Source organism: Diceros bicornis, chromosome 7, assembly GCF_020826845.1.
Source record: "Diceros bicornis minor isolate mBicDic1 chromosome 7, mDicBic1.mat.cur, whole genome shotgun sequence".
Taxonomy (NCBI): Eukaryota; Metazoa; Chordata; class Mammalia; order Perissodactyla; family Rhinocerotidae; genus Diceros; species Diceros bicornis.
The window spans coordinates 40,091,785-40,106,074 of record NC_080746.1 but is presented as its reverse complement, the minus strand read 5'-3'; the positions used below and the strand labels follow the sequence as shown (position 1 = coordinate 40,106,074).

The window sequence follows — 14,290 nt, the reverse complement described above, 5'->3', positions numbered from 1 at the left end:
GACATCACTCTCTGAGTGATGCAGTTACAGGTGATCGGGGTATGAAACCAGCACAGACATCAACCTGGGGCCAGCACTTTTAGGAACGTAACAAGGTAGAAGGTAAAAGCAGGAGCTTTGGAGCCAGGCTGACCAGAGTCTGAGTCCCAGCGCTGCCTCGCCTTGGGCTATAGCTGACTTTATGTCTCTGTACCTCAGTGACCTCATCTCACAAGGGCCTCAGAAGGAGCAAATGGCAGATGTTTGCAAAGCACCTAACACCGTGTAGCTCTCTTTTCCTGCATCTGGAAACGGGCAGCTGGTGGCAGTGTGGAGAAGAGGGGAAAGAGCCTCAACCCCCCAGGGCAAGGAGACCTGGACCCCATCTCCGCTCTGTACCGGCCAGCTGTGGCGTGGGCAGGCCCTTCACCTCGCAGGGTCTCGCTCCACCTCCTCAAGACCAGGTATCTAGAGATAGGTAGAGACAGAAACAAGAAAGAGACAAGTATCTAGGAAAGGGAAAGGCCTCTGCATTGGGAGACTTGATGTTTCACAGCAGGAGTCTGGTGTAAGGAGAGAACATCAGATTTGCTCTCCTGCCCCCAGGAGGCTCCCCACCAGACTTCCCCCTCCATCCCTGCTTTACCCCCGGAACCCCAACTGATCTGAACCTGCCTCTAGTAGCTACCAATTTCCTAGCCTCCTCTCTTTAACACATTACTAGATTATGTGCATTTTTATGTTTAGCAAATGTAACCTGCATTCATGCATTTAAACACATTTATTAAGGAAAGGAGAACACAACTAAGAGCCATAGTTACTTACAATGACTGATCCTTACTAGGTAATGTGCCGAGAGCTTTAAACATTACTCTCTTAATCCTCACAACCCTGTCAGATAGGTACTAATATTATTCTTGGTTTACAGATGAGGAAACTGAGGCTCACGGAGATAAAATAACTTTGCTTAAGTCCCACAGCCATGAGGGGTTGAGTGGGAGCCAGAACCCAGCCTGGCCTGACCCTAGAGTCTCTTCACCACCCCAGGCTGCCTCCTCCATCACTCCTTCTCTCTGGCCCCCTTTGAGCAGCCATTAAAGGACAATGTTGTCCAGTAAGCCAGAGCTTTCCAAAACCCACTGGGCAGCTCAGTCTGCAGGGATGGCCCAGGGTGAGCCTATTTGTGAGGGCCTCCAGACGCCTCCTCTAGCAGTTTAGGCTCCTGGAACACCTTCTAAGAAACCATGGCTTCTCCCCAGCACACCCTGCTAAAGCACAAACAGTCACAACATTCCCACAACAACCCAGGAGAGACAAGGACCGATCACCACACCGCTGGAAGAAAAGACCTACCTCGCACAGAATCTCGCTTTACCACCTTCACGGAGGCTATTCCAGAAGCAAGAGGGTCTGATTTTCCGGGATGCAATCTTTAAATGTTCTCCCAGTTCGGCTCCCCTGTCTCAAATCCCTGCCTTGGCAATGCAGAACAGACTAGTCTCAATGTGCTACTTACACACGCTTCCTTCCTCAGGGGAGAGGTTCAGAAATACTCTGGCAGGTTACACCAAAATTAAAGTGTTCTATTACAGTATCCAGCCTCTGCGGAAAGTGGAGAGAATGTGAAACCAGGAGCGCTTGCTTCCAGTGCCACGTTGCTACCCCTGGCGGCAGGACGCTCACACCACCCTGAGCAGAGCCTTGGTCCTTGAGGCTCAGCTCCCTTAGCCTCCATGGATACAGCAGGCCTGCCCGCTAAGATCCAGAAGCCAAATGACAAGTCTCAGAGCCTCACCAGTAATCGATGAAATGCCTACTAAACACTATCCATTTCTTTCCAGCCCATGGGGAAATGGGCAGCCTCATCCACTACTGGTAGTTTAAACCAGGACAGCCCTGAGGGCACACTGCTGTAACAGTTTAAATGTGTAGAGCCTTTGACACACCAATTTCACTCCTAGAGAAACACATGCATATGCACATAACAATATGTATGTATGAAGATACAATAGCAAAACTGATGTGTTAGTTTGTCTATCTATAAGGGACTGATAGATAAATTATGATATATCTATACTATAAAATGTAGTAGACAAATTAAAAGAAGAGCTACATGCATGACAAGATCTACAAGATATATTATAAGAGAAAATAGTGAAACAATATGTATGATGCAATTAGACTTACGCTTACCAAAAAAAAAAAAAACAATGTATTTGTGTCTATACAGGCCAATGGACAGTTTCAGGATACGCATCAACACTGCTCAAACTGGTTCTTTCTGAGGACCCAGCAGGGAGGTGGTGCATGAGGGAGGGGTGCTTGGTGAAGGGGGCCTTCGCATTTTCTGCTACGTACTTCTACACAGTTTGAGTGGGAGGGTGGGGTGCAAGGGCATAACACACTCAGGTATTACCTATATCATTTAAGGAAAAAAGCAACTGAACTGATTAAAAAGCAACACCACCACCGTCAAAAATGGATTCTTGTTCTGGTGTGAGACCGCAGCACCAATCTGAACAAGTTCTGGTGCCACACTCCAGCCAAGAGTGACTGATAAAGTTCAGTTTCTAAGCCACTGAAGACAGACTGGATCGGGATCAAGAGGAAAGAAGGGAAATGTGCGACGCGAGAAAAACTTTTTTAACAGCTCTGTGGAAGCTGCAGACCTGTCCTACCCTGAACCGGCCCGTTCCCAAACTCACTGTTCTGAGACTCTCCTCCCTCTCACTATCCCAGGATTAAGAGAGAGTCCCCTTTCCCTCAGCAGAGGGGAGGCCACCTGCTGTCACCAGCAGAGCTACTCCCAGGTGAAGCCAAAGAAATGGCCTGGCCAAACTCCACATTCCCAACAGAGGCACCGTGTGCCAGGCTCCAGGGATGGCAGGGAGAGCCAAGACTGGCAGCCCCGAAGCCCACTCATTCGAGTCCCTCCACGCCGGCAAACAGCCCAGGCATCTTTTCACACTCACTGCTGAAATCCAAACTGAACCATTATGCAAATCAGATGGTGCTGCCAACAAAACAGCAACAATGTGGAAAAGGGAGCAATAAGTCAATGGTATCCCAACTAAACATATATTTATTCTTTCTGCTTGCCAGCAGTAGCACTTCTGTAGATTCAAACATTTGATAAATATCATTTTTGCTTCCCAGTGATAATTAAAACAAACACACACACGCAGCTAAACAGGAAGCAAAAAGAAAAACAACAGTGAGGCTTTGCTTAGAGCATAATGTTCAAGAGGCAGGCATGACAGCTAACATCCCTGGGGAAAATGCTCCCCTCCCACTAAAACAGGTACCCTGATAGGGCACCAACCTCACTGGGCACTTTAACAGTCCACAGCTAGGGGGCTATCGAGAGGCGCCCTTAGGACAAGGAAAAGAGGTCACATCTTGAAAGGAAAGGGGTGACCATCAGGCAGAAAGTGGGGGAGCTGAGTCTTCTGCAGTGACTCACCGCAGAGAAGACTTGTAACTGCAGATACCAGGAAGCAGGCAGTCCAAAGAGAGTAACCGTTGGCCTCCTTACAATGAGGACGCAGCCCAAATAAAGTCGGAACCCCATCAACTGGCCTGAGCCAAGCATGAACAAACCAACTGAAGGACATGGGTATTATGCAGTCTGGAGAACGGAAGCCCAAACAAGTTTATTACGGAGTCTGGAACTGACAAGGGAAGAGGGCGTGAGACCGACAGATTCCTGATGTGGCAATGGTGCATCCTATGACGGGGACATGCAGACACTAGCCACCAGGACCAACCATCTCCCCTTGCTAACTCCAGTTCACTCGTGTATGGCCTGGCTCCCCACTGAGACTGCACCCTTCAAGGGAGGGTGGTCTCAACTCCTCGAGGGGCTGTCCACCATCGTGAACTCACCCACCGCCCCACCCCTTTCCTGGCAGGCCATGCAAGGCCTCTGCCTGCACAGGTTTTGGAGTTGCACAGATCACGGCGGACACTCAGACTAACCACCTGCTGGCTATGTGGATGCACACGTGTCGTGTGCCCACTTCTTCATCCGTGCGTTGGGGATAACACGGTTGACCTCCAGAACGGCCGTGAGGATTAAATCCAAGTTGCAGAGAGCCTAGCTCCCCCAAAATGATCACGACTCTACCTGTCCCCAACCTGGCTCCTGAGTCTGCTCTTCACCACCTCACTGTACTACCCCTTCATAATCAATGAATGAGAATCAACCCAAGGGAAAAAAAGGCACATTCGAGATCTAAAAATGAAGGTTAATAAACACAAAAATTAAGCTACCAAAATGTGAAAGAAACCAAAATTAACTCATTATCAAAATAATGTGAGAGGAGGGAGCAGGAAAACATTACTTTGGGGAGGAAATGCTTTTAAAATATATAGCTTTATGATTTTTTGGACTTCATTTGTTTCAGAGATTTAGGAAGATTACATTTCAAAAGCTCACAAAGGAGACACTTCTATTTTTTTAAAACTATTTCTTAATTAATATCTTCAGAGAACTAAGGAGTACTTTAATAGACTGACTGAATCTTAATAAAATTCCCAGAGAAATTCTGGCATCAGTCACAACAAACACCCTCTTGGAATTTAATTTCCTTTACAGCATACAACTTACTATGGAAACTCATTTATGATGCCACCACGACCAGTCAAATCTGCCTGGAGCACAAAAACTTCAAAGCCCCACAAGAGAACCTTATAGGACTAGACGGAAATTGGCCTCATATTTAGCCAAATCCTACATCAAACAGCGATTTCCCCCACACCAGACTTCCAGCTTTTACTGTCAGATTCAACTCCTCCATCTCCCTGCCAGCCCACATCTGCCCTGCCCTCCCATCTTACACTATAGTTCTTTCAACGCCTCCTTCCAGCTAGAAACCCCCCAGACTCAGTATCTTTACCCTGTCCAACAAAATGAATAAAAAAGGAGAGAAGGGCACAAAATGGACAAAGGGAAACTAGCTACATCCATCTTCAACTTCCTATCCAAGACTTGTCCCTTCCAGCTTCTCGTTTTGTTCAATTCCCTCCTTTTAGGTGACCGCAGGGCCTGGAATATTCACTGTGTGCGTCGGAGGCTGGAGCGGAAAGGCAAAAGCCCGAAGAATTATTCATAAGTACAAAAATGTACTTTAAAAGCCTTTTTCCCTTGAGAACAATTCCTACTGGAAGACTTAATCCCATTATTCTGAGCGCCTGCAGGCAAGAGGGGAGAGACAGGGGTCGACACCAACCTTTACTGAGCACCCACTGCAATTCACGGATATAACTCACTCAATATAAAGCAGATAACATTATCCTGATTTGACATATGCAGAAACCAGACTCAGAGCGGGCAGGTGATGGGCCCAGGTACCTCCAGGCCCACAGACACCAAGACTCACGGACTTACAAGCTTGCAGTGGCTCCCAGCGCTTATGTTAAAACACTGTCCTGAGTTGGAGGGCACTTTATAGTGTACATGTTGCTTTTCACATACATTATCTCATTTAATATCACAACCCTGTAGGATAGCTAAGAATTCCTTTTCTACTAATCAAAAAAGATAATTGGTTTCAAAGCCCAGTAACTTGTGCAAGCCAGCCGTAACACTTACAGAGTTGTGCCCCTTCTGAGCTTTCTCACCTCACAGAGCCTGACAGACGGCAGGGGCTCAAAGGTAACTATTATTAGCATCAAGATTTCTATTAATTTAATAGCCCTCACACATACACACACACAAGTCTATATATTACAGCCATTTTAAAGATTGAACATAATTAGTCAAGCCTTGACTTGTTGGAGAGGATATAATTTAACCACTACCTCAAACTCAGAGATAACCACTAACTACAGCTTCCAAGAAAATGACAAAGGATTACTGAAAAGGATGTGGTCAAACCCAACATGGATTTTGAAAACTACTAATGGAAGAGAACAGAAGGACAGGAGCATTCAGTTATGATAAAACATAAAAAAATCCTCTCTTTCAAGCATCATGGCTTGATCATTAATATGCTGTTTGACCCAGCCATAACATTTCAAGTCTTAGATGACCTTCAACATCCAAAACGGGATGGCCAGCAGGTGACCTGGGAGTTCTAGTGAGAGGCTGTCCAGGGCATCTGGGGAATAGGGGTGCGGTGGATACATTATTACCTCCAGCTATGTTTAATGTGCTGCATCTAATGCATTGTTTGCCTATTAATTACTCTCACTTGAAAAGAAACCTGGGAAGTTCAGAAATGCCAGATGCAACAGGAATCAGCTCACCACGTCTCAAGCCAGAATGGAAAAGATGACAGAAGTGTGGTGGTACAAGGATCCCAGCTTCAGTAAGACAGAAGGATATCTATCGCGCTATGGCAATGAGAGATCCTGGGGATGGTCTTCAAGCAAGGCTGCACCAAGACCAATTCAACTGAGCATCACTCCACGCTTGAAGTTTACAACAAAAGAAAAAATTCAGGTCCACAGATGAGATATACATAATCTTTTTTAAGCCCACTTAACAATTTTATAGTAAAGATAGGTGGCCAGCCATGTACACTAATTGCCTGCATGAGAACAGTATTCATATTGTAAATCTAGTGCCAATGATCATTAGTTTTTCGTTTTGTTTTGCTTTTTGCAAACTTTCTTGCTTCTTATCTGTTTTCTTTTAAATGGATCCTAATTTCTTTATAAGAACAGGCTGAGGTTGATTTTGTGTAGCTGATCTAGTCTCACAAGGAAAAAGAATTCAGTCTCCCTCAGAAACATACTCGTGCCTCCCTCAGATTATCTAGCTCTCTTTATACCCCATTTCACAGATAAGGAAACTGAGGTCCAGAGAGGGTGAGTAACTCATCCCTTCTCCTTCTAATATATCTAGGACTAGAACTAGGGCTCAGGAGGCCCACAGTGTGCATCTCCAGCTCTATCACTGCTGCAAATGACCTGGCATACTCGTGTCTTGAATACAAAGTTTATTTGAAGAAAAAAAAAAAGCCAACATGAGTCATCTCCATTGTCGAGGGACACCACACAGGTTGTTCTAATGAAGCATCCAGCATCTCCAGAACCACTTGTTTCTGAAATAACCAACCTCAGCCAGAGAATAAAGAGCCACGTCTTATACCCCTTCAGGATACCCACGACCCTGTGAGCAGATGTGCTGCCGGGCTCTGGGGACCTGCTAGCCCAACCTAGGGAATCCAGACGTTGTCAGACTGGAGAGGAAATGGGGTGGGTGGGTGTGGGAGGAGGTCAGAGTTATGTTTTCAGACAGCTCCCAGCGACAGTTATGATTTCATGCAATCCAATCCTACTCACCTTGGAATCCCTAAACATCCCATCCACTCAGGGGTCCCTCCTCAACTTCCCTAGGGCAAAAGCACTGCAGTCTGGGAGGTGAATCGGGCAGATGGGGAGGGGCGGTACTTGACCCAAGCGGTAGAGGAAGCAACGCTCAGCTCCCTCCCCCACCCCTTACAGGAACTCCCCGTAGGGTCTTCAGTCGACAAAGGTGTCCCCATCTCTGAGCCTGGCCCCTCTCTTGGGGTCTGCCCCGAAAGAGACGGGGAGGAGGCAAAGCCCACTCCCCATCGCTCTACCCCGCCGCCGGCTCGTTTCTGGTCCCCCAGCCCCCAGGGATTGCCCCCCGGGGGTCGAGCCTCCCCTCCTCCCTGCCTCCCTCCCTCCTCACCCGCAGGGCCCCCGGCCGGACACTTGCCCACTCCCGCCCAAGCTCCTGAGCGCACCCCTTTCTCCCGCCCGCAGAGTCCCCGCGTCTCCCGCCTTCCCAAACGGGGCCCTCCGGGCCGCCCCGCCTCCAGCCCGGGACCCCCTCTCACCGCGTCCCTCCGACCCCCGGAGTCCGCCCGGCACCTGCACTTCCCGCCCGGCCCACGCGGGCTCGCGGTCCGCCCCAACTTTTCTCGGCCGCGGCCCGGGCCCCGCAGCGGCGGGCATTCCGTGTCCGGAGCCGCGACGGACAGGCAGACGCGCGTCCCCTCGGCCCCCGCCCGCCGGCACGAGTTGCGCTCGGGACCCGCTCGCCGCCCGGGCCTCGGCCGTCAGCCCGGCGCGGAGGCGGAGCCGGCGTGGCGGGAACCGCGCTGTCCCGCCGCCGGCGCCCCCGCCCGGTGCCCGCTGCCGGGTCCCCGCGCCCGCCAGCCGCGCCGCTCCCTGCCCACCTGCCCGCGGGCGCCCGCGCCGCTCAGCGCCTCCCGCGCCGCCGCCACTGCCGGGAATACGTGGCAGTGGCCGCCGCCGCTCGCGCTCCCCGCCTCGCCTCGCCTCGCCTCTCCTCTCGGCGCCCGCGCGGGCGGCTCCGGCGAGCCGGACCGCAGCGCCAGGCGCCCTCTGCCGCCGGGAAGCCGCATCCTCTCGCCCTAACCCTAACTGGCTGGCCGCCCCCGCCCGGGCCTCGGCCCCAGCCACCCCCTTCTCCGCCTGCCCCCGGCCAGCCCGGCCCCCACGCTAGCTTCCGAGACGGTTCCGCGGGCCAGCCCCGGACCCGCTGCTGCCCCCGGGGAGGCTGCCCTGACCACCCAGCCGCTCAGCGCCCTTCCTCCCGCTCCCGCGCAGCCGGTGCAGAAGTCCTCCCCCGCGCTGATACATTTCCTGCTTCTCTGAATGCCTCGCCCAGGAGATAGTCAAATCGGACATCAGGGGAGCAAACACCACGTCTCTGGTGTTCACCATTCTCTCTCCTAGGGCTGGGTTAAGCGCCCTGCCTGGACTATCGAAGTGCGCAATGAATACTTCTTGAGGGAGCGAAAGAGTGAATGAATGAGTAGAGAGAGATTTTTGCCACTCTCCACCCAAGTAGACTTTTAAACTTCAAGTGGACAGATATCCTGACCTGGACTTGTTTTTTGTATATCCCACACACACATACACATGCGTGCGCAGCTTTCTTTGCATGAAAACACGGGATTCACAATTCCCCACCTCAGACCAGCAACAAAGACGCAAACGGCCCACAGCTAAATGTTATTCAGGGCTTTGAGTCAAATAGACAGGTTTTAGATCTACCACTTAAAAGCTGGGAAATCCCGGGAAAGCTAATCTCCCTGGGCACAGTTACCTCATCTATAAATTAAGAATAATAAAATTTACTTCATAAGGTTGTTGTGAAGATTCATTGAGATCATGCACTGGGTGTAAAGCACTTTGCACAGCCCCCCTACCCCACCCCATGTGTACTGTAGTATCTAAATGGTAGCTATTGTTAGTATTATTACTGGTCTAGTAGGTAATAAAAACTACAGGCAAAATGTAAAATAATGGCTACGTTTCTCCCCAGGACACCCTTAATACTCTTGTATGTGTGGTATTGTCACCTGCCCAATAGGGCCAGCCCTGGGAGCAAGACCTCTCCAGTCCCTCCTCTGCCCAACCCCAAGAATTAACTGGTCTTGATTTTTTTTAAGAGCTGTAGAACTGGCTCTCCTGCAGGTTTTCCACCTGGGTTTCAGTGCCCAATCTCTTCGTTAACAAGTGTTTATTTTATTGCAAAGGCAGTGAACAGTTTGAAGGCCCCTGCAGTCTACTGCCTCTTTCTGTTTTCTTCTTGCCCCTCTCTTTACACCTTGAGGCCATCTTTTCACTTCTGACAAATAGTCTCCTTCCTGCTCTGCACATAAAGCGGCAGTGAGTACAGTGAAGTGGCATCAGATGGGACTGGGCTAGAATCCCAGCCCGTCCACCTTGGGCCTTCTGCGCCTCAGTCCCCTCAATTGTAGACTGTAGAGAATAACACTTATCTGTGGCATTGAGAGGGAATTGATCCAGTCTGCAAATGAAGTCACTGGAACATATAGACGTTTAATAAAAGGCAGCTATTGATTAGCTTATTTAACAAGCACTTAGGGAGCATCTACTGAGTGTCGTAGATGCTAGAAGAGTGAGGGACACAAACATGGGTGAGGTAAGATTGCTACCCTCAAAGGAGTCTGAGACCTAGTGGATGAGACAGGCACGCGCATACCAGGGCAGAAGGACTGGGGGTACATGGATGCTGCTAAATATGAAATTCGCAAGCCTCAAGTTCCAGATGGGAGCAGTGGTACAGCGGTGTGGATTGCTTTAATTCATTATAACTGTAAATGCTATTTTCCTCTAAATATTATGTACATAACTTCCCAAGGCCACTTCTAAAAATTAATGAATAATTTTGTGAGGCAAGCAGAGCCATTTGATGTAGGATCCAGTCCCTTAATAAGGTGACTCCAAATGCTTCCTTATGCTAGTAATAACATGTATATTGTAACTATGTGAAAGCACTAAAATTTATAAGTTAAAGTTGCATGTCTTGCAATGCATGTCTAAGAGGGAAAGTTCACACATTGTTATGCTAATGGCCTCTAATGAATCATACCTCAGTATCCAGGCCCTTGGTGGAGTTGTCTCCCACACTGACCTCAGGCTTGGCCATGTGACATTCTTTGGCCACGGCGACATCAGCTAACATGGCAAAAGCATGGACGTTCCATGAGCACTTGTGCCTTGCTCCTTGCTCTCTTGGAATGCTGTGAAGAAAGTGAAGAAACCTGGTCCAGCCTCCTTGAAAATGAAAGACCCCAGGCACAGAGAGGCTTGCCATCTCAGCTGCACCAGGCCTCAGCCAAACCACCAGCTGATTACAGCCACATGAATGAGCCCAGGCAACCTGAGAACCGTGAGAAATAAAATGGTTGTTGTTTTAAGCCACTAAGTGGTGGGGTGGTTTGTTATCCAGTTGTTATACAGTAGATAACTGACACACACAGCACACACAGGCGTTTCAACAGTTACAAGGTCTTGGTGAACTTCACCCAAGAGTCAGGACTCACACTACTGTTTTCTGTCATGAAGCATTCAGTTGATGTCACTATGTCTCAGTTTTGCAGAGAATTACACTTTAAGTAATGCCTAGTTTCAAAGTTCTTCAATGAATGGCTACTGAGCCTCGTACTGTTTGAAATCGTTGGGCAGCCAACATGACCATAAGCAAAATCAGCTTGTAAGCCACTTAAACATGATCACTCCTTGGAACACAACAGGTGTCATAGAGGTCGGCTGTGTTTCTCTCTCCCACTTTTTTGTGAACTTCTTAATGATGGACGCCTTGTCCAATTTGACGAGGTTTCACGGTAGATCATGAAACGTCAGAGAAGGAAGGGAAGTTAGAGATAAGCTCATCTACCGCCTCATTTTATAGAGGAGGAAATGGGGAAGAGAGATAATAGGAGCCTAACACATTCCTAGGGTCCTGGAGCTTGCTCAGAGCAGAACTGGGGTGACCAATTCAAAGTTCTTTACACTCTTCAATGAATAGTTCTGTTTTTCCTTTGTGATATTTGTTGCTACTAAAAGTATTCCCCTCACGCTCAAAATATCTTTATAGCTTTCCTTTGTATTTAGGATAAAATTCAAACTCTTAATCTGGCCCCACGAGGTCTGGTGCAGCTCGCCCCTCCAGAGTATTGGTTCAGCTCTACCCCTCACACAGCACACTCTCCCCACTCCAGTTTTTTCTGTCCTTGCATTACTCCACTCAAGATTCGAAGCCCTGAAAGAAAGTCAGCTTCACCTCACATGGCCACACGCCCAACCCCAGCACGAGAAGAACAGGGGTCCTTGAATGAAAGCCCCCAAAGATAGTCATCAGGGTCTCGTTAGCAGAAGAAGTGGATCGAAGATGACAAAAACAATGAATGTCCACTACGTTATCTCTCAGGCCTTAGCTTAAATGTCGATTTCTCAGCGAAGCTTTTCTTAACCACTCCATCTGTTACACTCTCTCATGACACTCTTTTATTTGTCACTGTTCTTATCACATTTTATAATTACATATTTATCTGTTCATTTGTTTCTCCCATGTTCTTCCTGCATAACAGAAGGGACTTTGATTGTTTGCCCACTACTACATCCTTGTCACCTGGCATAGAGGTTGGTGCATAATCAGCTTTCAATAAATATTTATTGAATGAATGAATGAATAATATAGGCCTTGTCATTCTTCCAACTCGGTCCGTATGACCTTAGCTTTGCAGGAACGGTAGAGAAAAGACAAAGAGCATATTCAGCATGGTGAATACAGGTTTGTGAAAGATACGCCATGCTGGGTCCCTGTGTGATGCTGTGAAGGGGACAAGGACTCACACTCAGGATAAATGATGCACACTACCTTGTGCATCAGAGATGTGCCGGGTTGTGCTGTGCGGCGCTGTGTCCATCTTGAGGGATAAATTATATAAGCAATGAAGCCAGAGTGAGGAGGTCTAGAATGGTGAAGTCTGCATGCCTCAGAGTGTTTGCAGAAGTAGGAACCCTCAAAACTGAAATTGAGTTCGTGGCCTGGCTGCAGCTGCCAAGAGCAGAGGTCAGCAGTGTATGTTCATAAACCTGTTCCCTCTGCCCTGTCTGTGCCTGGCTGTGTAGTCTCTACAGCAGAGGTCTCAGGCTCGTCTACTGATGGCCGCAGGTCCATGGGGAGGCTTTTGCCAGTCTGGGGCAAAATGAGAGCTTATTAGACAGAGTAATGTATTCTTTTTTTGTATCAGTGGATATTATACTTGTGATAGTTTGGGGGTTTTGTTTTTGGTCATTTTTTGGCAAAATAAAAAGTTGGCAACCTCAGTTTCCCTCCTAAATGTTTTTTTAATGTTACTCGTGTGGGCAATCTGAAGCCTCGGGAATTACCACTTTACGATCTCAAAGACATGGGCAATCTCTACTAAGTCTTCTCAGACTCAGCAGACTGTCACTCAGTCAACAGTTGCTGCCATTGTTTTAGTCACATTGACTCAGCCTCTGTTTCCTTTTCTTCCTCACGCCTACGTGGCAGTCACATCAGCTCCATGGTTAGAACGTGGGACTAAAGAGGCTTCGCTCCCAGGACCGGCTCTGCAGCCGTGGGTCAGGAGGGACATGGCCATGGCTCTGGAGATGTCGGTTGGGAACGAAGGCCTGGCTTGAGATCTGGTCAATGACCAAGTACGTGTGGGTGTATACACATGCATGTATGTGTGTGCTTGTGACAGAGTGAATCCTTCTTAGGTCACAAACACTGTTCCATCATAGGGGAGCTACTTAACCCTAAGAGGAGATGTTGTTTTTAATCCTTGTTTTACAAAGGGGGAACTGAGATCTAGAACATTTAAGCAATTCACCCGAGGCCTAGCTGAATACAGAGGTCAAACAATTAACCCCTTTGGCAATGCTTCCCTCCAAGAGTGCTCAACTGGGTTAGTTGATGTTAAATCTGATATGAATTCCCAGAAACCTGGCATTATGGAAAGACTCTTGTAGAACAAGGAAAGGGGTGAAATTTATCTTCTGTAAAATGAGAGGGGAAAATAATCCAACTTCCTTGTATTTGAAAAGTAGTGTAGTTTTAAGTCCCATACACTTACATTTCCACCAGAAGCTAGCCTACTCATTTCACACACTCACCTGGAATTTGAATTCCTCAGAGAAGACTACTGTGTAAGAGTTAAGTACTATAATAAAAATGTCTTTTCTCGCTGGTAGACAGTGAGAAACAAAGACTTTTAAACAAAGACTTGGAACAAAATTTACCTACTGAAAGGTAGTCTTGCCCATTTTCGTAAAGCTGTAAAATCCCATATAACGAAAAGGTTTAAGATCTCTGCTTTCATTTGTACAAAGGCACTGGAGCACTCATGAAAAGTTCAACCAAGATCTTCATGCTCACTGCCTCTGGTTTTAACATGAAGTTTAAGTCATCAGCTAAAGGATGAGAAGGAATCCCTCCTCCACCCCCGCTACCAGCAACCAAGGCGAACTCTCAGGCCAAGAACACCAATGGATTCTTTCAACTTAATTTCTTCACAACTTTCTCCCTGCTGGCAAATGTTAAGTTTCTATTTCAGCAGAAATAAGAGCTTCATTAACCTGCCTGTCTTCATGCTCATCTAACTCCTTTCAAGGTCTTTTTCTTTTGCTTGGGGAAATAAGACCACACTGGCACTACAACTCCCCAGAGTCCCATTAAAGGCGGGACAGTCCGCGTGGGTGGAACAGAGCAGGGGAGCTCCACCTTTATTCCGTGGGTTGTAAATGGTCCACTACAGGTTTTAAATTCCAAACCAAAAAGCCACACTTCTTAATTACCTTAACTCTCAGATCCCTAATCCTCAAGATCTTCATCAGTGACTCATATACCAGCTGTCCGTTTTGGCTGGCACATTTTTAACATCAAAAGATGTTTCCTATCAACAGTGACCTTGTCCCCAACTGAGCTTGATGATTAGCGGAAAGCATAGGATATGGTTTCTAGCCTGAACCTAACTCTTCAATCAGTCCACGCATGTTTACTGAGCGCAGTTTGTGCAGGCAATGT

The 14,290-nt window shown here is 47.9% G+C and overlaps 1 long non-coding RNA gene across 1 annotated transcript in view; it reads right to left on the bottom strand.

Annotated features, from left to right (window-relative positions):
• Positions 1 to 8,226, bottom strand: part of LOC131408541 (uncharacterized) — a 62,633-nt gene extending 54,407 nt beyond the window's left edge. The window contains exon 1 of the long non-coding RNA XR_009220781.1: positions 8,133 to 8,226. This is a non-coding gene — a long non-coding RNA (uncharacterized LOC131408541). The remainder of the gene's footprint in view (positions 1 to 8,132) is intronic.
• Positions 8,227 to 14,290: the final 6,064 nt, after the last annotated feature.